Here is a 26,552-nt window from a genome sequence, read left to right as displayed (position 1 = left end):
GCTCAGGGAGGCCTGGCTGGTGTCACGCCAGCGGCGGAGGTCGGGGGATTGTGTTTGTCTGAGCAGTTTTAATAGAAAAACTCCGCCGTCCAACTTTCTTTTTCACTTAACTGCACTTTTAAAGGTCACCTGAACTTAAACCTGCGATACCTTCTCAGCTTTAATGTATAATTTCTTAAGTAATTGCTCAGTAGACGTAGCGGCGGCGGCGGCGAGAGCCGGCGCTAACCGCCATAACTCAAACTAACAGCATGTAGAAGCGATTACCTCGTACTTTTTAATTGAGTGGGTTCACAGAAGCTCTAACTTGCAAGTTTTACGAGTCGGGGTCCTTTAACGGCCCAGCCGCAGTAATTCGATAATCATTTTCATTTGGTAGAATGTTGGCGATCAATATGACGGATGACTTCATCAATCCTGGTAGCAGGGTGGCGCCGGCGCTGCGTCCTGAGAGGCCATGAATCGTTCCTTTATGAAGCTGCGGCCTGATTAGCGAACTCTCAGCTGCAGCTCGGATCAGGTGGTGCCGCCGGCGTTACCTGGCGCTGTAACCGGCACTGGGAGGATGACAGGAAGTGTGCGTGGGGCGGGGCCGCGCTCTTGTGTGTCATCAGTCCACTGATGCTGCACCTCAGGTGTTTACTGACCTTTACAACCTTAAAAAGTTCCATCAGTCAAAGGTGTTGAGTTCAGCTTCTCAGATGCGCAAAACAACATCGAAGAGTTTGAGCTCAAAGATAAATCCCTCGCCGCCGCCGCTGCCGCCCCACATGCCACTGCTGCGTCTTTGTTTTGCTTCTCGTGTGTTCAAACAATCACTGAATCATATTTGTGGCGTCCTCTCAGTAATTGAGATTATCTTATTATCTTAATCTGTTTGTTTCAGCTTCCAGATTAGAGGGAGAGCGTTCAGAGGCTCAGCATGAGCGGCTCCGCGGGCGCCGAAGGATAATTCCTGTTTTCCATCTTAACAGGCGAAAGATGATTGGAGTCTCTCTAATACTGTTATCAAAGTTCTTGTTATTGAAAATATCCATAACATTTGAAATCATCTATGCAGAAATACTCACACTGTTTCTCTTGTAGTACTTTGTATTTATATATAAATACACATACATACATACAATACACAGGACCGTCACTTTAAGTTGTTTTATTTGACGAGATTTTACCTAAAAGAACTTGAAAGCACCACGTTGATATGACTGACTGAACTTTAACGTCGCTGTAAATGCAGTTTTTCAGCACGTACTTCTTAGCCGATACTGCAAAACTTGCGATCAACCTCTTGAAGTCATGCGGGATTCTAAACCAAGTATTACTCTCACTGGTGTCCTCACAGATACTCTGACCGGTGAAATATTTAACGTGTTGTTCCTCTGTGGTTGTACTGCATCACTTCCTGTAAACATAAAGTAATTAAAGGGAGTGTTACCTCAGTTCAACTAAACCCTGTACACAGGTGACCGGCATACAGTACGCACTGTGTATACATGGAAGTAGACGCAGTATTCTCGGTCGCCAACAGTGATTTTACTGAGTTACGACAGTAAAAAAGTTCAAACGTGTTTGAACTCCAGTGGAAGGTTTTAATAAGATGAGACGTTGATCCCAAGGTGGGAGAAGAAGAGGAAGGAGAGGAAGAAGCGTCTCTCGTCCTCCTGCGGAACACGACAGTGTTACATCAACACGTTCTCTACGGAACACTTCTGCTACTTCTACAGCTACAGAGAAAACCACAGGTACCCTGAGGCACCAGGAGGTCAAAGTTCAGCCCAAGCAAGTCAGAGGAAACAGGAAGTGCATTGTCAGCATCTTCGGCACCAGGTAAGTCTTCCGGTTCCAGGTGGGTTTGGTGACCAGCTGGAGCTGCTACACGGACCACAGAAGAAGAATCTGGCGTTGCAGGTTAAACACCAGATCTTATAAATCAAACGATCTCCATCTGTTACTGCTGAATTCAAGCTAAATGTTCCTCTTTCATTCCTCTGGTTTAATAAACTACATGTTAATCCCATCTAATTTTAATCCAAGCATGACTCCTCACGTGTGTGAGTTTTAGGATGCCCGAAGGAGGGCGCCGTCCTTGCGTGAGCGGTTAGAGGGTGTGACTTGGTCACATTTCCACAACCACGCCAATAGCCACTGATCCTCCGCCTGGAGGTCCCTTAGGATCGGTCACGCTATCAGAGATTAGCAGAATATCTCCAGAAATTGAAGACGTGCAGGATTATGAACATACACTACAGATGAACATCCAGGAGAGTCCTAATCCAGGACGACTGGAGGAGCCCCTCAAGTAGAATCTGCTCATGATTCCCAGACTTCCACTTGGCGGGTTCCTGCTGCTGCAATTCCATCAATTACAGTTGAAAAAAGTACTAACATCTACCTCCATGACTTAGGTCTTCAAATAAAGATGTTATTTTACCCGTTTAAACGTGTATTTTATGACATTTTTTATTCTAAAACGCAAAAAAGTGATGAGCATGAAGAACGTGTGGAGGAGGGAGAGGTTTCTTAAACACATTCATTAAAGAACCGAGGGAAAGATTAGAACCGTGTCTTAGGTTCAGTTCTACAAAAAAAACTACAGAAATACTCTTAAACTGACACATCCCACAAGCTCATGTATTTGTGTGTCCTGCTCGAGCGCACAGTCTTACAACAGATAAAAGATAATTACAATGTGAAGACGGCCAAACAGAAACACCTCCAGCTCCTATCAGACGGTGCCTTAATTACAAATCCCTCTCTCTCTGAGGTTCTTTAACTGGGCCGTGTCGTTAACGAGCGAGCCGGAGTGACACATGAAGGTCTCACATTGTGACTAATTGAAAAGGCATCAATCATCTGGAGTCGTTTCACTTGCCTCAGCACCTGCTACTGTACGAGGAGGTCACACTCAGAACTGCGTCAAGACGGCTTAATCTAGATAAATTAACGCCGTCAACTGTGCCAAGAGGAGCTCTGCCACGTCCCTGATCTCCTCCACGGGGCTCCAGCTCCGAACCTCCCCCGTGTGGCAACGTACTCTTTCAGCTTGAGGATTTGGTTCTCATCAAAGTAAATCCTAGAGGCCTATTCACCTAAGAGTATGTTTCAAATAACACTTTTAATCAATATTTAACCTATACTTGCGCAAAAAGTGCATTTTACCTTTCAAGTACTCCGAAACAGGTTTATTTCCCCTCCAGCATCCCAGCTATGTATATTTAGCCTGAAGCTAATAGAGACTGGCAGCTAACAACAGCTAAATTGTCTAAAATGTCCATTTATAAACCCTCAAAGTAATCCATGTCTCCTTAATCCAAACATATGATCCACTAACACGTTTAAGTTTTAAGAGTAAAAACAAACTAACTTGCACTCTTCAAGTTAGGCGCAGCCCTGAATGAGCATAAGCTAGTTAGCCAGACCGAATGAGCTAGCTGGCTGACTGTCTTGAACTTGCGCCTACATGACGCGTTCTGGTTCAGTTTTAGCTACAATTAAAGAGTTTATAGATAATTGAGCCTACAGCAGGGTGTGGAATAAGTGGACTGTAGCAGAACTTGACCTTCAAGAGTTTGTAAATGGGGTTTACAGTTTTGCTAATTGGTGTTTTCTGGATAGTTTTGCTATTGTTTGCCAACGGTTGCCGTTAGCTTCAAGCTAACTGTACGTTACATTCTCTCCATTCTGAAATACACCTGTAATAAAGACACCTGTGATACAGATAAAAGGTGGAGATGGAAAAGAACAAAGAGACTGTTAATGCCATCATCATCTGTCATTAACTGTCGAGGGGTGAAACATGAAGGATTAAATCCAGCCCTGCGTGCGTCTCTATCATTTTACTTAATCCTCGCGCACTGCACTTGGAATTCTCGCCGGTCTTCCTGACTGGAGGTCTGAGGAAAGATGAGTTTACGTTCCCTCAGGATGTAGCCAGCAAGGATACATCATCATTTGAAAAACTTGCATTAATGCAGCTCCACCATAGCAGAAGAATGTCCGTCTCCTTCTTTCAATGGCAGTGTTCTGACTGGTGGTTCCACGGTGCAGCACAGTTTCAGCTCTGCTTTAGAGTTTCTGAAATGTCTGAAATACACTAAAAATGGCTCCAAGGTTTTCAAATAAACTAGTGGCGACGAGAAGGAAAATTATGAAACCTATTGAAGACCTCAGCCAAACCAACGTGTAAAAACCACAAACCGCTGCCTCCCTCCACCCAGTCTGCTGCAAACTGGTGCTGAGGGACATAAATCGCGCCTTGGTGGATGTGAATATGTTGTTTAATCAAACACCAGTAAACTCTAGTGTTTACACGGGGCACCCACCGTTAGCGCGGCTAGCATTGCTGCACAGCAGTGTAGTTTAACCACGGGGAGTGTGTGAGACCTTCTCTGACCCTGGTGTGAGAGACGCTCCAGCTCGTGGAGGATCATCAATAACCCACCGCCCTGCACTCACTCCTGAGTGGGTTTCTATACTCCACATGTATATTTCATCCTCCGGCTGGGTCACTCGCGAGCGGCGCTGCTGAAGCAGATGTTCAGAATGCCGGATGAACCCGACTTAGGCCCCACATATGCTACCGGATCACGAGTTGGGAGTGATTTATTCATACCAGTGAATAATGTAAACACACTTTTTTGAGTGAGCGCGGCCTGGCCCGGGTGTGTGCGCCACTCAGTTCGGCTCATGATAAACTGATGTTGGTGTCAGAGGAACTATCAGTCACTCCCCATCCTTCCACTGTGGCTTCGCGTGCAATTGTGGTCTCGGGAAGCAGGCGGTAAGAACCAGTAAGACCAGACGGGTCTGTACCGCAGCAGGATACAACTACGTTAATGGATACAAAATTACAGACTGAAATTCAAACGTCTCGGAAATGTAAGTTGTCCTGGTTTTGAGGTTAAAAACTTTGAGGTAACGCGGGCTTCCGTTATTGATCTAATTATTAATCACAGTTTCCAAATTGAACCATGACTTGAATTATCATATTATCATGATTTTAGTGGACCAACATGCATTTTTTTTAGAATCCGTGAGTTCCAGTGGATGTGGGACCAAAACAACTGGAGAGGTTCTAACAATGTTGACAAGAACGGGATTGAGGAGAACCCCGTTTCCTCTGGCTGTCGCTGTCACGGAGGCACATAAATAATACAACAATGAACAAATAATCTGATCAATAACAGCATATTCAACCATCAGGGGGTTCATGTTTCATCAACTTCCGTTCAATTTGTTCGTTTGACCGGAGCTCGGACTTTCAGTCCTTGGGCTGAAGATTAAACATTTTAAAAAATGGCTGCCAAAACGACAGGGAATATAAACCAGGACGTTTCAGCTTCCACGCACGGAGGAAGGCGTCAGCGGTGAAGGAGTTAATTATGTGAGGACGAGCGTGATGGTGAATTAGATATCTGGAATGACCAGCGTGATTATAATGACAGCTCTCTGTAAGAATCATTTCATCTGCCTACATCACTTCACCAGACGTGATTAATGAGCCGCAGCGTCCGTCACATTCACCCGCCGCCGTCTCCTTCATCCCCACAAATACTCATCCGCTGACATTTACTTAAGTTTGGGCTAATGTATTAATTCCAAAGATAATTATTCAATATAGTTTTGTCACTGTTGATATAGCTCAGCGTCACCTCCGTGGCTCTGTACGACACCGCCAGATGGGAGATGAGCCTCGGTAGAGATGAGGAAGGCCATATGTGGGAAGTACGGCACACAAACGTGTCCTCAGACAACTTTATAGAACAGCAGGCAAGAAAATCTATTCCTTTACAGTGGCTTGTTAAGTTCTGGTGTTTAGTTCCACTGCTTAGCAATGCAGTTAGCATCTGGCTAGCACGTATGAACAGTCAAGAAGGTGGAGCGCCTGATCTCACCCCAGGTCAGCAAGTCGTGATGTCCGACTCGTCAGACTTGTTCTAGGACTTAATTCACCCTCAGTTTAGTCTTGCAGACGTGAGGCGAAGCCTGTGGAGTTGCTCTGAGCTCCTGCTGTGAGCCTCTCGGGCCACAAACGCTTCAGTTTGATTGAACACAAATTTAAACTAAAAACAAACGGAACTACTGTTGCAGCCACTCCTGTATCATACACAGAAATGTGTGCTTGGATGGGAAATACAGTTTATCTCAAATTAACGCTCTGTCTGACACTTGTGTGTCTGCGAGCGCCTCCGTCCGTCCACCTGACAGGTGTGGCGCATCACTCCCCCAACAGGGTCCCGCTGGACAGGACAAGGTGTTTTAGTCCTGGGAAAGCAGCGGAGTGAAGCTGCCGGCTGGCGTGCAGCGCCGGGTCATCTGTCAAATAACACACTCCACCTTTCAGCATGTCGGAGCGCAGCAACATCTGCTTTAGCTCCACTTAAATGCGGCCGAAACTCAAACAGGATCCGAACGCCATTCACCTCTTTGTTTGTCTGGTACTTGTCAGCGGTGAGGCAACAGGTGTGGGGTGTATGGAGTGTCTTTGACAAAATAAATCGGCAGACGTTTCCGTTTTCCCTTCGAACCATGTTAAGATGCTCTTGTGAGAGCCGAGAGACCCTGGCAACCTTAAACTCCCGCTGAGGATTGAAAACAACTGATGAGATGAACTGAAAACCCCAAGAGTTTCCTGAAGCTTCACTGGAGCCAGAACCAGATGTTTAGAGATCTATTGTTTGTTTCCTCGGGGTCGGAACGCCTTCATCCAGATCAACGTTTGCTCATTAGAACCTCTCAGGGGAGTTTAGACGCTAATCAGATGTGGAGTTGAGAACATTTCATGTTGTTAAGATTACGTAGAGAGCCAATGATCTGGGGTGTGCACTGCCTGTTTTTGTCAGTAGATGGCGGTGCAGGCGATGTCAGGTGGCTGTAGCAAACCACAGAAGAAGAGAGGCCCTGGGGGGTGAATTCAGTTGGACAAGATTGGATGGCAGCTAGTGTGGGACAAGTTGCTTCTTCTCTGGAGACAGCGTTTGGGAATAACCAGGAAGACGGCGGCGGCGGCTGGTCAGTCACGTGAGTTAAAGTCCAGTTCTCCTGTTCAGTGTATTTGCTCCAGTTTGAAAAGGGCAACAACAACAAAACATGTGAATTAGAGGTGGTTTGTCTCCTTTATGGACACATGACCGGCGACATCATCAGTGAGCCGAAGCAACACCCTGGTGGTCAAGGTGCAAAGCCGCCATGTTGAGTTGGACCTTTGATTGTCGTGGCTGCCACCACGCTCACACAAAGACCGTCTGTCCTGTTGCGTGTCAGTCGACTCAAAAAGAAAGCAGCAGGACTCGCAGACAAGAGCGCGCGTCACAGCGGCACGTCACCCTCCACCCCGCCACGACCACGTCCCAGCGGCGCGCACATCAGTGCGGTTGTGTGTCCGAGGCCATCTTGCAGATGTCTGTCGTGTCCGCTGTCTTCAGACTGAGCCGGCCTCAGTGTGCGTGAGATAGATCCTGGGAGACACGGGGGGCCGCTTGTGATATTTTAGCAGCTGTTTCCTTTATGCAGCTGCATCGCTACAGACAGGACACTTCAAATCAGGCTCATCGCCGCCGCCATGTGTGTGCGCGGCAGTCCGGCGCCACGGAGAGGCGAGGGGCATCTATGTCTATCAGCACGGATATGAACCGTTAGAGAAAACAGCTCCTCTCCAGCGTGTGAAGAATGTAGCATCAGATATTATTACCGATTAGCATTACCAGCTCGTCCAAAACAAAATGTTTTTTTTTAAAAAGGCAGCAATCACAGGTTCTCGAACAATCAGAGGAACCTTTTATCTCCTACTGCGGTACTTCTTCAGTCGAGGAGGAACCCTGAGTGAATTGTGTCCATTTATTGCTGGAACAAATGAGTCGATGACACACTGCTGACCGCCATGTTGAAATCAGCGTCAAATGATAGCTGCGCACCTCAGTGACCTCATCTTTACTGTAGACGCATGGCGAGGGCTTGGTGTTGCCCCCTCCATCTCTAGCTAAAGGTTCCGAATCCCAGATTCATCACAGAGATCTCCTGACTTCTTGGATTTCCTCATTTATTTTCCATTTCAACGTGGGACCACATCGGAATGCCGTGAAAAATACAGATTTCACCCGTGTCCGTTCGGGAAAGAGATCCGATGAGGCAGGAAGACACGTCAACAGAGAGGAGAGGGCAAGAGAGGAGAGGGGGGAAAACACATAGTGTGTCCTTTGAGCCGGTGTCACCCTGCTGGGCGGAGTTTGACATTCAGACCATGCGACAAGGCTCGACCCAGGGTGGACGGCCCCCCTGCAATATTAACTCTCATTTGGAGAGCAGCTGTGGCTATGAGCATGAAACATTGAAGGAAACAGCTGCCATGGATCCAGAGCCATCGCACCACCTCTCTCACTGTCTGTTACGGCGCCCTCCCCACTGTTCCCTCCAGCCTGCACGGAGCAGCACACAAACTGGCCCTTATTCCTCGTAATTTCCCTGCCGACCGCCGTCTCTCTGCGACTGAGCGGGTCTGTCTGAGGCCTGAATGGCCGGGGAGATGTCGCCAACATCTGGATGAGGAAAAGCTCTTTCAAGGTTTCTCTGCTTTGGCAGTTCACCAAACTGCAATCAAGCCATCAAGGAAATGACACAAGGGGCGTTATTTAAGGCTGCGATCGGGACCAAGGGGCTGCTATGTGGAGGTCTGAATACGCGGAGCTGAATTTGAATGAAGCTGAGAAGCTGATTGGACAAACCTTTTGTGTGCGTCCGATTTATGAGGCGTTTGCTACACTGTAGTTCAGCAGCCACTGACTGAGGATTGTATTTGCTGCCATCACACAGCTACGACAGTTTGGTGCGGCGCGAGGGGCCTGTTGCGGCCTGCGTGACCACGCCATTTGCAGAGTATAAAAGTATTTTGTTTGGAATGAAAAGGATGGTTCAGATTCTTTTCAGATTAGCTGAGGTGCTAATTAGTGCAGGGTGGGGGTTGGTGGGATGGGATGAACCGGGTTCGAATGGTTTCACGAGCGTCCAGGAATCCAGGGTTTGAGACTCAGGGTGGGAGTCCGTCTGGTAGCTAGAAATCAGTCCATTGCCACCCTTTTTCCTATAAACGCAGGACAGAGTCACTTGGATAAACGTTTTTTTTGCACCGAGGCTATGGAGGCAGCGGTGATAACTCCGGTTTATGGCATTTAATCTTCTCCCGTCTCACCTGGTGTTTCCAGTACACATTCACAGCTGGCGAGGATTCGACACGCCCCTGCTCACGTCAGGATAGTCGCCTCAGATGCCTCTCTTCCGCGCCGACTCGTCCAAACTGGTGCCGACTGGGACGGCTCCGTACGAAATCCTGCTGCTAAGTCCACAAGCACATTTCTAGCTTCGTGGACCTGGGCTGGACTTGGTGTGAGCGGCCATCTGCCTCGACCAGCAGGGCTGCATGAGTAAGACAGTACTGAGCACCACAGTGTTTGAACAGAGATTCATAATAAAGAGTTGTCTCACTTTTCTTTTTTTTTTTACAGCAGTTAAACAAGAATTAAAAATGAAAACATTAATTTTAATCTCATGACCACAGTGTGTTGATGCAGTGATGTACGAGGTGCATGACGCTGCGTTCAGGTGCCTTCCGCCCTGCAGCGGTCACGGCCTGCCTGCCACTTCCCCCTGAATGTCTTTGAACGCAACAGCGGCTCCACTTCCATTTCACACTCCCACGTCAGTAAGACACGTTGTGTTCTGAAAGACCCTCGCCTCGTAAGGGAGCTCCGCAGAGACTCGTGCTAATTCACTTTAGCTTCACAAGGCGTAAGGGGCGGGGTGGGGTGAGCGCATTAAAGGTCATCTGTGATTCCGAGTGACAGGCTGAAAGTAAGAGTGCACGCGTCTGAACCTGAAGCTCCACTGGGGCCTGGACCTCCTGGTGTTCTCCTAGTAGTTGAACATGCTCCTATGGTCCTGGCGGCGTGTCAGTGACAGATTCAAAGGCAAACGCCTCTCAATAATTGATCAGTCGGATCGCCGTGGCTGTGGATTCTAACGATGAGAACATTTCCGTGTGTGTGTGTGTGTGTGTGTGTGTGTGTGTGTGTGTTTTAGCGGTGATAAAAACAACACCTCTGGAAGTGACAAAGAAAGATCACGTAGCGGCGAGATATGAATAAAGAACCCGGCGATCTTGTAAATGCTGGTTGATGTAAATGAGGTCCTGACTCTTTGCCAGCAACGTGGACAATTAAGCTGTTCTTAATTATTCACGAGTGGAAATAATTGATCAGCGAGGGTGAAGTGGCGGTGGCTGGTGATAGCATGGGCAGTGCCACTTTCTCTGGGAACAATTAGCAACAGGGCTAATTACGTTCCCAGCCAATTTGTAATAGCAGTGTGTCTTTATGCTGAAGGTGTTGGCTGGCAGGGTCCATCAGTGTTCCACGTTAGAACCATGAAGCGTTCTGAAGCACAGACTTATTTATTCAACGTGGCAGGAGAAACGTGTGTGTGTGGTTACATACTGTGTGTTTCAAAACATCAGTAATGGGTTTAGAAACCAGGTCTGACTCGATTAAAGCGTTTATATTGTTAACAGGTACCTGGACAGCAGCAGAGATACAGAAGTTCAATGCATGAATAAAAGACGTTGACCTCTTTTTGTTTTGTTTTTATATTAAAACTTCATCAATAAGCACCTGATGGATGAATTTTTTTTTTAAAGATGTTTAGAAAAATTGCGAGACCAAGAAACTACCACACTGCAAAGAAATTTTATATCTTAAGAAACAATAATGTATCCTTTAAAAAAAAACAAAACAAAAAAAAAACAATATTTTTTAGTTTGATAACAATATTGATACCACTTACGTTCCCTGTAGGGGGTAATGCCCTGCAGTACCACAGCTACAGCAGTACTCTCGTGCTCATAGCCGTGATGCAGTAATAAAACTCAGCGGTTCTCAACCCTTTTGAGTGGGAGCTCCAGAATAATGGAGTTGGTGGCCGACCCTCATTCAAATGTCAGGAATCACCAATTAGTGTCTTAATTCCCTGAGATGAAGAACTGGATCAGACGAAGCGCCGCGTCACGACGCAATCAGGCCTTTGCAGGAATTAAGTACCACAGAATATAGAGGGTGTACTTTTTACTGTATATTTGCAGTACTAAGCTGGTTGCATGTATTTTTGCGGGGGGGGGGCAACTGTAGACTCACCTCAACACCGTTTCTCATTTAATGCAGCATTTTCTGAGCGTCTTTTTGTAAACTTTTTTTTTCAAACTGTCATTGAAAACTGACAGTTCGCAATCGATCAATCGATCAATCAATCAATGTTATCTAATAAGTCTCCTGTATGGGGTTAAAGTAAGTATACGGTATTTATCAACAATTTCATGTTTGAGATGAATCAAATCCAAATGGACCAAAAATTACATTTTATATATAAATATATCTATCTATCTATATCTATATTTATCTATATATAGATATAGATATAGATAAATATAGATATATATAGATAGATATAGATAGATATGTAATTTGGGGGGTTTTGGTACATTTTCAGTGTCACCAGCACCCGCCTCCCTCCACCCGCCTCCCCCATTCCTTTCACAATTCATTTCCAATGTGCCCTTTACAATTAAAGCTGGGGGCCCCTCACTCCAGACAGACAGGCCGGGGTAGGTGGGTGTCAGCCGGGGCCATCAGTCATGCATGGATGCCTTAATGGATGTGATAAAATTTAGGGAATAAAAAAAAAAGAAAACAAAAGAAAACAAAAAACAACCTACCAAGGCATTGCTGGAGAACAACAGCTGGCTGACACACCAGCAAACACAAGAAACACCAAAGTCAGTTTTACATTTTGTCGTCTATAATTTCCGTCTTCTGTTCCTCTCTCGTTCCTCCCGTCTGTCCATTCCAGTTCCCCTCTCCTCTCTCCGCTATCTCTCATTGCCGTTTTAGCACATTAATTGACTCATTATTCCAATTCCTGCTCAGGACGGGGGAGGGGGCCGCTGATTAACCGAGGCAGATGCCTGGTCTCTGGAGGGGCAGCGGGTCCCCCCGGTTTCTCCTCTGACTTTACAGAACCGCTAGAGACCACGGAACGCACAAATACAGTCAGCGGAGTAACGCTGCTGTCACGGCGACTGAACACTGATCATAATTGATTAGCTCGTTCAATCCTGAATATTTTAGTTGTATGATGAGAAAAAGGCAAGTTAGCTGGTGAAATTCCCCACGCAGAACTTATGGGTTTTTTTATGTTTTGCATCATTTTTGGGCAAGACTCGTAATCCTTTATTGACACAGATGGCAATGGCTGAAATGGTGCCTGTGTGAGCTGAAGCAATCTAATACCGAGTTGCCGAAACATCTGATGTGTGTGTCAGCAAGACATCTTAATTCTGAATTATCTTCTGCTAATGCAGTTAAAGCCTTCTTTGCTGGAATTTCAATCACATTGTGGCCTTTATTTTCCTCAGTTGCAGAAAGAACCAGTACCCAGTTGACTAAAACCACCAGTGTCTTCCTACCATCAAGAGTTGCGAACTATTGTCTGAGATGGATTGAGTCTATTTCTCATGTAAGCAAAGTTTAACCTGTTGCAGCTTAGGTAAACAGTTCTATATCTGGCAATTGTTGTTTTTCACTTCAACTGTACCAAAAGATAGCACAATAAACAATAATCTCTAAGCTGGCAAGCTAATAGCAACAAAAACTACCGAGCTGGCTAGCCAGTCGAAACAGCAACCGCCAAGATAGCAAGCCAATAGCAACAATAGCCACAAAGCTAGTTTGACTGTTGCAACAATAACCACTGGATAGGCAAGTCAGTCGCAACAATAGCCATCAAGCTTGCAAACTCATAGCTACATTAGCCTCCAAGCTAGCAAGTTATTAGCTACCTACACAGGAAAACGGGCCAGTTTCAATGAAAATTGCAGTCATGCAATAAGTAGGAAATGTTCTCTTCCTGAATCCTAAAGTTGCACAACAAATATGTTAAGATATTTTTTGTGGAGCAGGAACCGTTTTGTACGTTAGCCGAATGGTGATAGACAGCAGTTCACGTAGCACGGCCTGTGGTTGCTTTAGCCTCTCGTTACTTTTGCAAGGACACCTTCATCCTGGGCTGAGACTCTCCAGAAATAGCATCTTCGATTGTATCTCCTCAACTTTAGCAGTGATCGCCTGTCATTGTTAAGATGGGTTGATTTGAGGTAAAGCTAGCATAATCAACAAAAACCTGCTTGTTTGGTGCTGTAGCTACTAGCAGCCTTCACATGAAAAACCTCCTGTCTGATGACTGACGCCAGTTTGCCCTCAACTCTGCACTTTCATTTTATCGCTGGTATCTGTTTCTCTACTCATCTTGTCACTAAATATCTGATGTAGTCCAACTCTCCGGAGGTTTTAACTTTCAAAATTAATTTCTCAAATGCAGGACGTGTCTAGATGACTCATCGCCGGCCCACCCCACCCAGCCACTCCCGTCCTCCTTCGTCTCCTCGCATCTTTCTCTGTGCGATGCTAGCATAAGATTTTTAGGCCATTATCTTCAACCCGGTTGTTCCGTGACGACAGCTCAACATTTAGCTGCCCTGACACGTCCAGTTAGCTACAAACCCAAAGTTTACCTGACACAGGGTGGCCTACTTAACGTCTCGCGCCCCTTCTCTTCTTCCACACCCCCCACCATCGAGTCCACCGCCACTCACTCTCCTCCGCTGCCCTCATCATCCTCATCCTCATCCTATTTGAAGGAATTAGGAGGGAATCAATCATGTGTCTGGGCTTACATGTTGTTTCAGCCGGCCTTCCTTCACAGCCGGGGCATCTATCGTCTATCTCCAGGCGAATGGGACGGGGTGGCGGCTTAGTTCGGGAGGAGGGATATCATGTGGTGAGACCAGGAATTCAAAGTGACGCAGGTTTGAGTTCTGGTGGCCGTTGAGCTTCTCTGACAAACTGACTGCAACAACCCCCCAGGCTCTTCCTCCGTCCCCCTTCCTCTTTAACTGTCCATCTCGCTTCTCTGATGTCGCCTCGGCCGCCGCCACACTGCTCTGTCATCGGCTGAGACGAGAAGCGGCCCCCAAATCATCGTCACCGCAGATGAAGGGAAGCTCTGTCTGTCTCCTCTGTCTGCTCTGTAATTGTTTGATTTGGGCAGAATTCAAATTAAAGCAGCTTTAAAGACGAAGAACGTTCAGTCACAATAAAAGTTGAAGCGGAGCAAGAAGAGGGAGGAACGTAATGAAGTTATGTGTGTCCCGGGAGTGATGGCTGGAACAGAGGCTGCCTCGCCGGATCCACTTAGAATTAAATCACAGTTAGTGCATGAGGACACGTCGGGATGGCCAACAGCAGTGGACGCACCAAACCAAAGCGTTGAGGCCTGAGACAGGTCAATTTTGGCTAATGGCAAAGATAGGACAGCGAGCCAGAGTCCAATAATCTTTTTCTTATTCAGTCAACCCGATATAACTGGGGGGGGGGGGGGGGGGGGGTGTTTTATTGGGCGTCCAAATTTACTTTAAATACAAGTGTCCTTTATTTGCCTTATGTCCTGAGGTACATTGCAGTCTGAGTCAGCTCGGCCTGCAATTTCTCCAGTCATTTCTTCTGTTCCGCGTCCTTAGCGTTGACCTAATTTGACACTTATCAACTAGAAGCAGTGGCGAACATCCTGCAGAAAAAGGCTTCAGGAAGTGAGTGGAACAGTCAGGTGCAGGAATGTTGTGTCCCACCCTGCTCCTGGCACAGAGGGTCTGGGCAGCATTCAGAGCGTTGATTCGGCCACCTCTGGATCGGTACGATCTCCTGGAGCTAAGAACGTACCTCATTGAAACACACGGCCTCAGCGAATTCCATTTAAATGTTTTCATATTTCATATTGAAACTAGAGCTTCTGGATCATAGCCATGGAATCAAGACGATTTCTGGGAGCTCAAACATTCCGTCGACCGTTTCACTGGGAATGTGATGGAAACGAGGCGTCTAGAGAAGTACCGCTAACAGCTAAATCCCGCTCATGACCTTGATGGGGCATCAAGATCTACAGTTCCGTCCAGATCACCTTCAAAAGTGAATCACTGCAATATTTCACATCTGTCCACCAAACCTCATCAATGCGACTGTTCCCCATCCCTCCATTTGCTGCTGGTTGCTTGTGTTCTACGTCAATGCAAATAATTCAGAAATTAATTTCCTCCCTCTTTCCTTTCTGCAGCCACGTCCCATTCATGCTTTGTAGACCCTTCAGGAACAGCTGGACTTTATTTAGCATTAATCAGGCTCAATTTAATTGATGGCAGGTGTATACAAACGGCTACTTAACATGAGATTTAATGTAATTGGATGATTCCAAACACAGTCACGTCCCAGGGTGCTCACATTTAAGTGTCATGTTTTCCTTTTTTCACCTCCAGGTTTGTGTTTTTCCACTTCAGTGTTAAAGGTTGAAATTTGACATCAACAGTGGAAAACTCCTGAAGGTGACTGTGTCTCCTGATATCACAACAATATGACGTTCTAAATAGAACCTGCAGACTTTCTCCCGTATTTATCGCAGCTAAGTTTTCATTCATCCGATGAATCGGGACGAAAACACGAGTAGCACCAGCGGCGTGTGCATCTGTCTCGGCGATGACGTCATCAGCGCTCAGCTGTTTAAATGTTGATTAAGGCCTGTGCAGCTTGCACGCTCACCCCTGACACCCACAACATCTGTTTTGTTTGTGTGGGCTGAGAATGCGTCGCTCTCTCACAGTGCAATATGTGCTTTGGTAGCAAGGTGACATTAGCTCTGGAACATCACTCCCATCAGCTGCACGCCGCCTCGCCGACGTCTCCCCCTTCACTGCAGCGCTGCAGGACCGCTGCTGCCCCCTGATCCAACCCAGACAGGAAATCTCTTAATTCTTTGAGTCACGACTTGATTTAGGATGGAGGGATGTGAAAAACTGGCTGATGTCCATAGTTTTGGACAAACATTGACTTTATTTTCAGCGTAGGTGGCAAATTTGAAAAGGGCTATTTTACACCTGTAAAGTGAAGTTTCTGTTTTAAATCAGCTGTGACCGTGTGAAGCGTGTCATATTTCTCATGTAAACATGCTTAAAATAACATGCCAACTTTCAGGGAACCAGACAAGGGACTCTTCTCTAGGGAGTTGAGACCCACGCTAGTTAGCTTGTAGCACAGAGACCGGGAGTGGGTGGGGAGTGTTAGCATTGGTCAATGGAAAGTCAATGATTTTTGAATTCTTCCTCAATTTGTCTGGATCATGAAGTTTGAGTCGTAGAAGCTCGTAGGTTAGCAGTCAAACCTGAGCGAGGCTGCAAGACATCCAGGGTTCCTCTCCGACTGTCCCTGCTGTCGCCAAGACGACGCAACTTTGACATGTGGTTGATTTCAGCTTGGCTGCTGACAAGCTAACATTAGCATGTGCTAATATGTTTGTTTGTTTCTGAGCATCTCCCACCATGTCACCCCCCCCCCCTTTGCTTTATCTCGACTTGCAGATGGTGACCTGCGCTAATAATAGTCACTTAAATAGGACATGACTTCCCGACACACACACACACACACACACACACACACACACACACACACACACACACACACACACATATGTTTGCTTACTCTCGCTCTCTTTGTATTTGGCCAATTACTGTTGTCTCTCCCTTCATGCATTCATCGCTTCTCCAGGAGCCTCCTCGCTCATCCTACGCTCTGATGGACGGCGTGCTCACGCAGAGACGCCATTGTGGCGATGCTGGGCATGAAATGAAACGTTCTCTTTATCAGCTTGGCATGTCAACAGAGAGAGAGAGGGGTGAGGGAGTGGGAGGCAGTGGGGCAGAGAGAGGGAGAGAGAGATGGGTGAGGGAGGAGGAGGAGGAGGCGGGGGGGGACACAGAGAGAGAGAACAGTGGCGGATCAACAGCCAACTAGCCATGAGCCCTGGTGAGGAAGTCACTTGATAATGCAAATGCACACATATGTGCACAGAAGCATCCGTGTGCGTTTAAACACGCACACACGCACAGTCACTGTTGCTTCAGCCTTGTGTCCTACTGACTGATGATGTGAGGCTCTTCTCTGCACAGATGGAGGGGAGCCCCCGCCATGTAAACATAATATTGTTAACGGCGTCTTTAGATCTACAAACACCCGGAAAAAACAGCATTTTGGTTAAAAAAACAACAACTAAAACCCCAAAGGTTCTCTGAAAAATACGAAGACGGATGAACTCAAAGTAATGTTTGTGTTAGATGACTTTCCTTTTTTGAGGATGAATGAACTAAAATGGCGTGGACGTGCAGCAGGTCTTACTCTTTATGTCTCCTCTGATACGTTGACGCTTCAGGCCGGTCAGAGCCTCCAAGAACCCCCTGAACGCTGGGGGCTGACGTTGGAATAATTAGTTGACTGTGTATTGGTGCAGATTCTTCAACACGATGATTGTTGTTCACATGATTTTTAAAGCTCTGAGTCGCTCACAGTTGTTCCGACTAAATAACCTCCGAGCTTTTTTTGTTAGCTAATATTTGTTAGCTAATAAGAACATAGAACAGGACTCAATAATCACATGTAAATATATGGATAAACATGTGTATAGTTCATAGTAAAACTCTATATTAAGCATGCGGGCCACCAGATATGTCTAGGTAATTTAATTACAATTTTAAAAATCTCCAAATCTGCAAGATTATTCCGTGTCTTTCATACTGCAGGTCCAGCAACAGGACCCGTGTGCACCTCAGAGATGAAGAGTTCATTCAAATCATCATCAGGTTCCCCAGAGGCCGTTAGAGTGCAATTATTCAAAGATCTACAGCCAGAGATGGACGCTGGTCTCAGCCTCAGTTGACTAATTGCTCTGTTTTCATTTGTCAGCGACGGCTGCTACCATGAAAAGAAGCTTAGAGGTGAAGGAAGCTCCAGATTCATCCGCTTTCACGTTGCTGTTTTTCTTTTATTATTGGGGGGAAAACAACACCCATCCTGCGTGAGTCTGCAGCGTGAACGAGTCCTACAGGAGGCTGAGATGTGAGGTAGTTGTGGTGCAATGCCGGCTGTGACCAAAAGAGGGCTCCCTCAACCTCCGCTGGCCTGAGGGAGGTTGCAGTTACAGGCAGGGGGGCATGAGAGCCAGTGAGAGGGTGATTTCTGGAAGGGTTTATTGGTTGGAAAATGAGAGTGGATGGATCAAATACACTCAAACCAGACATGCCGGAGAAACGATGAGGAAGAGGGTGGGGGCGCATGTCCGCACCGGCGCCGCTCAGCACCCTGGTTACCATCAGGCCCCATGTGACCACAGCGCATCGCCGCTCCACTGGAGCTGCTCAGCAGCTCGCCATAAAACTCTGGATGGTGCTGCGAGTCCCTGGCGTGATGTGTTTAACTGTGCTGGGAAAGCAGCATTCTGTGCTCCACTTACCTGGATAAGTAAAAATGAGGAAAGGCGTCGTTTCCGCATGCTCCCATATTGTAGGAATTTCCACCTCAACGACCACCAAAGTCACCTGTAGTAAAACCTGGCAATTAATGTGCAAAAGTCTTTGAAATCGAACTCCCACACTGGCCGTTTGTGATAATTTGGCGGTTCAACGGAGACCATCACAGAGGTCAGCAGCCGCCGCCATCAGAGCAGTCGGGCTGTTTTAACGGCTCCACTGTGGGCGGCGAGGATCTGACACACCTCACATCCCTGTCTGTTGGAATATGGTGGGGGTGGTGTGACAGAACATGTTTCCCCCGCTGATATCTTGTTCCCCCATCGGCGCTGTCAGACACTCAGAGTTGCCGCTCGGGAGAAAGCATGGCTTTATAATTGTAACCACATCCAATTAAATTTCCAATTCAGGCTCCTATTAATCAGGCCAGTGATCAGAGCCGCGGAGGCTGAAGGGAGGTGGCTGAGCCACCACAACCGCACCGGCTCTGTTCTCCTGGCTCAGCGCTGGGATGTAGGTTCTGTGCCTTCAGTGCGAAACATAATGTAAAGGTAATATTCTGCAAGAACTAAACATTAAAATAGTATAAATAAATGATACACACCTCGTCAAACTCCTCTGACTACTGATCCAACCCTCAGTGAGGTAATGCTGATTCACGTGTGAACATGTGATGCTTACAGACCTTTATATTCCCAGAGTTCTGCTGGACTGCAGGGTGCCGACTGGGATGTCTGGGGCCGCCGGCTCATTGTTGCCAGCATAGACTCCTCTGTGCTTCCCATGATGCCTCTGGTTCCTCCACCTCAGACAGGAACGACCAGCCTTCCCTCCCCAGAAGGTACGAGCGGTGAAATAAACGACCCAGAGTGAGGAGTAACTGGTGCCGTGTACTAGCCGTAGCGCATCGTGAAGTATCTGTCATGAGAGCCTAAAGAAAGGCCCGTGAGTCATAATATTGGGTGGAACCTCGCGTGGGTTGGGGGACTTGTTGGTAAGAACTTCAGATGGGTGGCGCTTCCACATCCATGTCTCCTCTTGGGCTGATAAATGGAACATAGAACGGTGGGACGCTGTAGAAGAGTGACCTCACGTATCGGTTCTACCGTCCGCCCTTTACACACAAAGCATTGGGGTGTGACAAGTGGAATGATGTTGGGGAGGAGTAATAATCACGATCCATCTAATGGATCAGGCAGGACTAATCCACACGGAGCCGGGCGGGGGGCGGAGTCCACATGGTAAACAACAACAGCGATGGAGCTACCTTTCCTGTAATCCCCTGATGAGGGGAGCAGAAAGAGCTTTTTGTCCGGGTCGGTTTCAGTCAACCCTCTTCTGGTGCATGTTGCGCTCCTAATCCCTGTCAAAACCCGTCACCTTCAGTGTTCACGCCGCAACTAGCTTGTTAGCTCGGAGTCAGCTGCAGTCTCTCGTAGCGAGGGGCACGCATTTATGAGTTCATCTGCCACTTTTTCTTTTATTAGCAAGCCGAGGTAACTTTCCCAAAAGCTTAAAGAAGAAAACAGTGCTCCGCCTGTCCTTGAGGCTTCACGTGAACGCAGAATCCTGGTGTGTTTCAAGTCCACGCAGACGCCAGGGAAAGTAGGATGAGGCTGCAGCAGAGGGTGAGGATGCAGCAGCAGAGGACCGGTGATGGTGTGATCATAAGTCTTTTGTCACCCAGCATGTGAACATGGATAAGCCCTGGGCCTGAACAATGGATCGGGCCCCCTGTATAGGCATCTGACACGCTTTAGTCCAGATTAGTGTGTCAAATATAGGTTATCCTCTGATTTAGGTGACAAACGCCCTCGTGGAAATGTGACTAAGTGCCATTGTGGTAAACAATAAAGCTGCGGCGGATACAGAGGACGGGGGAGAATATTTAACACGAGCTTAATGTTTTTCAGCACTAAAAGTATTATTTGTTACCTGACTAATGGTCAGGAGGTCAAAGGTCAGATCATTTTACAACAAAAGAAAATGATTGTAACTCAGTTTCTGGCTGGATTAAATCAATAAGCAACCGGACACATCAATTAATTCAGGCCATTAATTGCTCAATAACTCAGTAACTGTACGTATAATATTAGGACAGGACAGTAACTCTATTGTTTTACTACCCGTTGCTTTTAATTCACACATTTGCATTTGTGATAGGGGGTAATTAGGATCTATTTATTATTCACACAATCCCCCATAAAAGGCTAATGAGCATTTGTTTTGATGACAGTAAAAATGCAAGAGAAAGCGATTTATATTTGTTAGCTCTCACAGGTCATTACGCTGCAGCCATTTGTCAGGGGCGTAGCATCCCTGCTTGATCTGAGTCAGGACCTCACGCCTCCCCTCTGGGGTGGACGTGTCCGCCTGGCGCTGCCCCCCCACTGGGGGTCCAGCTCTCATTACAGCTGGGATTTTTTTGTTTTGTTTATTTTTTTTTTTGCAAGAGTTTAATGGGATCACTGGATCACCTTATCAACCATGACGCGCTCCAGGTACCAACCCTTAGCAGCTGCCGGGACGTGTGACGTCACTGAGCGTGCTTTTTCAAAATATTACATAAAATACAAAAATAAATGTGAATTAAAATTTGGTTTGCCTATTTTAATTTAAAATTATTTACTGCTTGGATAGTGTTTGTTGTTTTTTCCCCCACTTATTTCATTTAGAAAATAGTTCTGGGATTCTGGCCTGTACCACTTGGGGGTGCTCGTACCACAGTTTGAAAATCACTTATTCAAAACTTATTTTGAGAAAACAAACAAACAAAAATAAAATAAAACGTCAAATTTTACTCACCATTTTAATACCGTGTTTAAAAGAAACGTGAGGCTCTTGAAAAAAAGGAAGTTCTGCCCCAACTGCTAGCTAACGTCGGCTCTCAGGTTGGTAGCTTCTGGAGACGTCGGCCTCGTTTGGAAGCTCCCTTCTGACCTGGTGTCAGTCGAGAGGAAGGAGCGGGGGAAGCTCCAACTGATCGCTGATAATGAAAACAAACAAACCAACAACAAACATCCTGTATTTATGAACATACTGATGGTTTAGGAGAACTTTAACCTAGCCAGCTAGCCTTTAGCTGTATGGGTGAGGTTGCTAGTGGGCTGGCCTCCAGCTATCCAGGTAAGGCTACAAGTTAGCTAGCCAACTTTGACATACATTTCACTTGGAGTTATTAAAACATACTTGCACATTGGAGGCAAATTCATTCCTTAGTTTTTGGATGGTTTTTATTTGAGGTTAGTATTTTACTGTGGATATGAAGTAGAGAGGAAAGGACAGTAGGAGAAATCAAAATGTCACACATACATTGAAGTTCATGGATGTTTGTCTGGAAATACTGCCTGGTCCGGAAAATTCCTACTAAACTGTCAAAGAAGTTTCCAGCACCTGCAGCAATAATAAATGGTTCTCATTTTTCCAAATTATGAATGGACAGTTGTGACTCTCCAGGAATACTTTAGACCGTTTTCTAATGAGGACAAACGGTGATGCGTATTTGGTTTGTCTCTATTCAGTAATTTAGCACAGCGGGGAACGAGGCTTTTATTGTGATGAGTCATTTGCACCATGTACATCCTCCAGCTCGGTGGCGATGGTGCACAGCGTGCCGTGATGATTGAGAGGAAATGTAAGAAATGTGTCTCCCTGTTGCAGAGCCGAGACATTAGCAGCTCAAAGGTGAGGGGGGGGGTTGGTGAACTAGCGTGTCTTCAGTCTCCCGGAGGCCTGCTGGCCTTCACCTGTTCCCTGTCCTCCTCTCCGCCGCTGCGTTTTCCCCCCTGCCCTGCAACAGACGTCTTATCAAACGTGACTGATTGCTGTAATCTGGACTCTAGGCAGCCATTAAGCAAATTACCTGACTCATTGCGAGGATTAGTCTCATTAACACATGATTAGCATCAAATTAAAATAATGAGTGTTTAACTTGTGATGTCTTCCAGTTGTTGGAACAGCTTGATCAGCCACGCCAGGCTGACAGAGGGGACGGCCTTCCGTGTCAGGGATCCTGAGGTGGCGGAGGCCCAGGCGGATGCAGGGACAGACCCAGGACCTCGCCTGGATGACCACGAACGGATCGAGCCGAGGTCGGTCTCAAGTTCAGAGGAAGACGGAGAGAGATTTGGCCAGAACAGTTGAGATAGCAAGACAACTGCTTGACGTAGCCCCTAAACAAGTTGCACCCACTAAGCAGATCATTTATTCACATTTAGAAATGGACAGTTTTCTCTCTGTATTTCTCATTTACATTTTTCTGTGCCATCGCTGCTCTTTCAATGGTCACGGGCCTGCGTGTACAGAATCATGAGTCGAGTTGGAAACAGCAACTCTGGTTTCATCAAGTCCTCCATGACTTCTAGAAATAATCTAAAGGGAAAAAAACATGTGTGCGTGAGTGTGTGTGTGTGTGTATATACATACATATATATATATATATATATATATATATATATATATATATATACACACACACATATATATATATATATACACACATATATATATATATACACATATATATATATATATATATATTAAAAGTAGAGCTTGATCTCCATTCATAACTGGACTGGATGAGGCTTTCTCCCGTTTTCTCAAATCTCAGACGATGGAGACATTCGCTAACATCTGTCCAGCCATAATTAATCAACATTCACAGATGTTGCTCTCATGCAACCTGTTGACATTTCCCTGAAAAGCCTTTTCTAACCGAGAACATCTGATTACTTTAATAAATAGTAAAACGCTGCATTGTGATCGTCCTCGCCATCTAACTTCAACCCTGGGAGGAGAACGGCTCGGGAGTGTAGTGCACCTTCTGCTTTTATCTCAACAGATTTACTTTAATGCCACAAATGCATATTTAGTAACCACTAAGTGTAGTTAAAAACTCTAATGCTAACCTGCTGCTTGGAGATTACGGCCCCTCAATGGCATTATGTTCTATGGGGGGGGGGGGGGGGGGTATGGATGTCAAGTGCTCGCCGAGCAGCGTGATTTAATATCATATGTAGTGAGGACAATTCCTTTTTGCACTAATGAAAACAATAGCAGCACTAAACACTCCAGCCTACATTTAATTTAATCTTTGAGGGATTATCTTCCTCGGCTAATGTCAGTGCAAGACGGCCTGTGAATATTAAATACATTTCCTCCGCAGATGCTCCGACAACAGCGGCGGGATAATGTCAACAGATTTTTTTCTGAGTTTCTTCATATGGGTGGAATTACTTCATGAAACATTTATGTGGAAGCGTTTGCCTTTGCTGAGTTCTCCATTAAGCTTGAATGTCATGACACCAAGGGGGCGGGGTTTGAGCAGAGAATGTGTGTTAATGGCCTTGTGTTCCTTTGGCTTTGGCCAAATTAAAGGGCTTAGCAAATCCATCTTAGCCGTGACTGTGGAGCGAGGGTGACGGGAGGAGGAATCCGCTCGGTACTGTGCAAAATATTGAAGTGCGGTGACTCAGAGGGACTTGGTCTATGCGTAGTATCAAATAATTGAATTCATGCATGAGTTTAGTTTGAATAACTTTGACAGTAATTGCGGTTGGATTATTCCTCCCCGCTGGCGTCTAATGACCCTCCCATCACAGATCACGGAGAACTTCTTTCTCATCTCCCAGAACATCATGACCGCATCATGGCCTTCCCAAAGCTGCCAAATACATGCGCTGTCCCATTCGAGCCTCGCAAGCGCGACTGCTTCAATCTTATTGTAATTTAATGTCGTCCTATTTCGCTTCCCCCTCACTCTGCTTAAAGAACTTGTGCCATCGACTTCCCCGCGTCTGTTTGGCTTTCGCGCCGAGCTCGTCTGACGTGGGAGTTCGCAGCTGCCAGGAGGGAATTGTAGTTTGTGACATTTTGGCGATTTCTGGGTTCTCAATTTGGGTTTTTTCATGTACAAATTAAGAATGTACCTACACTCAGGGTGGCTGGAGTCTCGGGGAGTATCGCAGTGTCATCGTCTGGTCCACTGTTTTCTGAAGTTGTTCTTGTACTCCTCTTTTCTCATCCATCACTTTTGCTGTTCAAGTGTAGAGGAGGGAATATTGGTATTTCACACTGGAATCAGAGTAACTGGTATCTATAGCTTGGGATCTGCTGTATCCGTGCACCCTTCTCATGTTCGCTGTGCACTTTGGAATGGAGACCCAGCTCACCCCCGCAGGTCCTGGATGGGGATGATCCCTCCCCGGTCACTCGCTGCTGTAAAGTGTTCAACTGCACTCAAACTCGTTCATCCCTGAGTGCCGGGATCATTTCCTACAACTCAGCAGCCAGCTGGAGTTTTACAGTTCAAGTCCGCCTCAAAACGGCGGTTATTTGCTGAAGTCGCCGATGAAGTTGACAAATTTAACGGCCACAACGCACCGGCATTTGGTTAGTGGCTGACGACAGTCTCCCCACATTGTTCCTACTTAATGTCTGTCTGAGCCCATCTGTGGTGGCGCTGAGCGGATTCTCTCTCTCTGCTGTGTGGCTGCACCGCTTTCCCATGCAAGTGAATGTAAAGTCATTCTAAGGACATCGCGGCACTCCCTAATTGAGGTTGATTAATAAAATACCAGCACAGGCAGCAGTTGGCAACTCCATTATTATGTTTCTCAAACAGATTAATTGCACCGAACAATATGAGCCTGCCACCAGTGATAGTGAGACTTTGGATACAAAGGCAGTCATCAAGACTGAGCCGGGCTCGCATTAGTCACCCTGAATAGCCCACTCACTGATTATTCTCATGTACAATGTCAGGACCGGGGAAAAGGATGGCCTATTATGAGCTAACAGAAGCTGCAGTTACAAAGAAATACAACCGGTTGGACTTAATCAGCGTGAAAAACATTCACATCTGCAAAATTCAATCCCTCTCAGCTCAGTCAGTGAGCAAAGAACCAGATAACTTTTTGGATTTGTTCGACTCATGCATGACGTGCACGCGGCACTCAGGAGTGGGCCTGTGCAGTTTGGGCTGGAGGCTTAATGAAGTGATGCTGAGGGGGAAAGGGGGTCCCTTCCTCACGACAGCAAATAGCCAAGGGCAATAGCCGATAACTAATGTGTGGAATATTGCAATTAGCATGGCAAAGTACTTACAGGGATCAAATTAAAAAATTCATTAAGGTGTTCACTTAATTAAGAAACACTTTTCGGTTTACATGATAAATTATGACACCTATTAAATCTTCCAGTACGAGCTGTAATGGCCTTCTTTGCTCCTGGGTATAGACAGTGTTTCCTTTCAGGATCAACTAACTCTCTAAGGACCTGAAGTATTTATTAAGGAGTTTATGAGGAATAATGTTTCCCTGCGAGGGATTCAGGAGCAGCCATTTTAGAGGTGTTTTCTCCTCGTGTCCTGCCGTCGCACCTCTGCATCTTGTCTGAACATGGAAGACTTAATTGAAACAGGTTCAGTGTAATGTTTAAAGGGGATTCATGTAATGAATTAAGGGGAGTTACATGACAATTAAAACTTCCATGTTACGCTATTAAACGAGTCCTGCAGCACTTTTTACTGTCAGCTTGTAAAGCCACATGACAGATCAGGTGATTATTGTAGTAAATTAAAGCACCAAATGATTTCAGCAAAGATCAAAACCCTGTGAAAACCTTTTTATCTCTAAAACCAGTGTCTTCTTAGCCCAGAATTTAAGACTCCAAACTCACCAGCAGTGGACTAAGTACTCATTTGTACACTGCAGCATGAACCGATGTCACACGCTACAGTGTTTCGATCATTCTTACGGATGTGGAACTTAATAACTCGTCAGTAATCACAGGAAACTAGAGGGCAGGTTGTCTATTACCTGTTAGTCCAGAGTACTACTCTAGTATTCCTTGTCAACTCTTAACACAAATACTTGTGGTTGTCTAAGGTTTGTTGCGTGCACACAGCCACGTGTATCAAGCTCGAAGCTAACGGCGGTTGACGGCGAACAGCGGCAGAGCTGTTCACAAGATGGCGTATGCTCAGTAACCAGTAAATACTTTGATTTGAGCCAAAAACAAACTGGGACGCTCAAAGTTCAGCACTCGTTCCAGGTTTTGTGTTCCTAGCGATCGGTCTCCATTAGCTCTAAGCTAAAGACACATGGCTGGTTCT

At 46.2% G+C, this 26,552-nt stretch overlaps 1 long non-coding RNA gene across 11 annotated transcripts in view; it reads left to right on the top strand.

Moving 5' to 3' along the window:
* The first annotated feature begins 2,894 nt into the window (after nucleotides 1-2,894).
* Nucleotides 2,895-26,552, top strand: part of LOC147259687 (uncharacterized) — a 37,505-nt gene continuing 13,847 nt past the window's right edge. For 2 of the 11 annotated variants that reach the window (XR_015116365.1, XR_015116361.1), the window contains exons 1-4: nucleotides 4,629-4,780; nucleotides 6,846-7,020; nucleotides 19,139-19,280; nucleotides 22,387-22,530. This is a non-coding gene — a long non-coding RNA (uncharacterized LOC147259687). Of the gene's footprint in view, nucleotides 3,096-4,628; nucleotides 4,879-6,842; nucleotides 7,021-9,197; nucleotides 9,884-18,899; nucleotides 18,991-19,138; nucleotides 19,281-21,389; nucleotides 21,566-22,386; nucleotides 22,531-26,552 lie in introns of those variants that run through there. The other 9 variants (XR_015116360.1, XR_015116359.1, XR_015116364.1 and 6 more) reach the window with 8 other exon arrangements.

This window comes from Aulostomus chinensis, chromosome 6 (assembly GCF_037954235.1).
Source record: "Aulostomus chinensis isolate RoL2024-O1b breed Wild chromosome 6, RoL_Achi_v1.0, whole genome shotgun sequence".
In the NCBI taxonomy this organism is placed as follows: domain Eukaryota; kingdom Metazoa; phylum Chordata; class Actinopteri; order Syngnathiformes; family Aulostomidae; genus Aulostomus; species Aulostomus chinensis.
The sequence above is the reverse complement of the archived record's forward strand: the minus strand, read 5'-3'. Positions and strand labels throughout refer to the sequence as shown.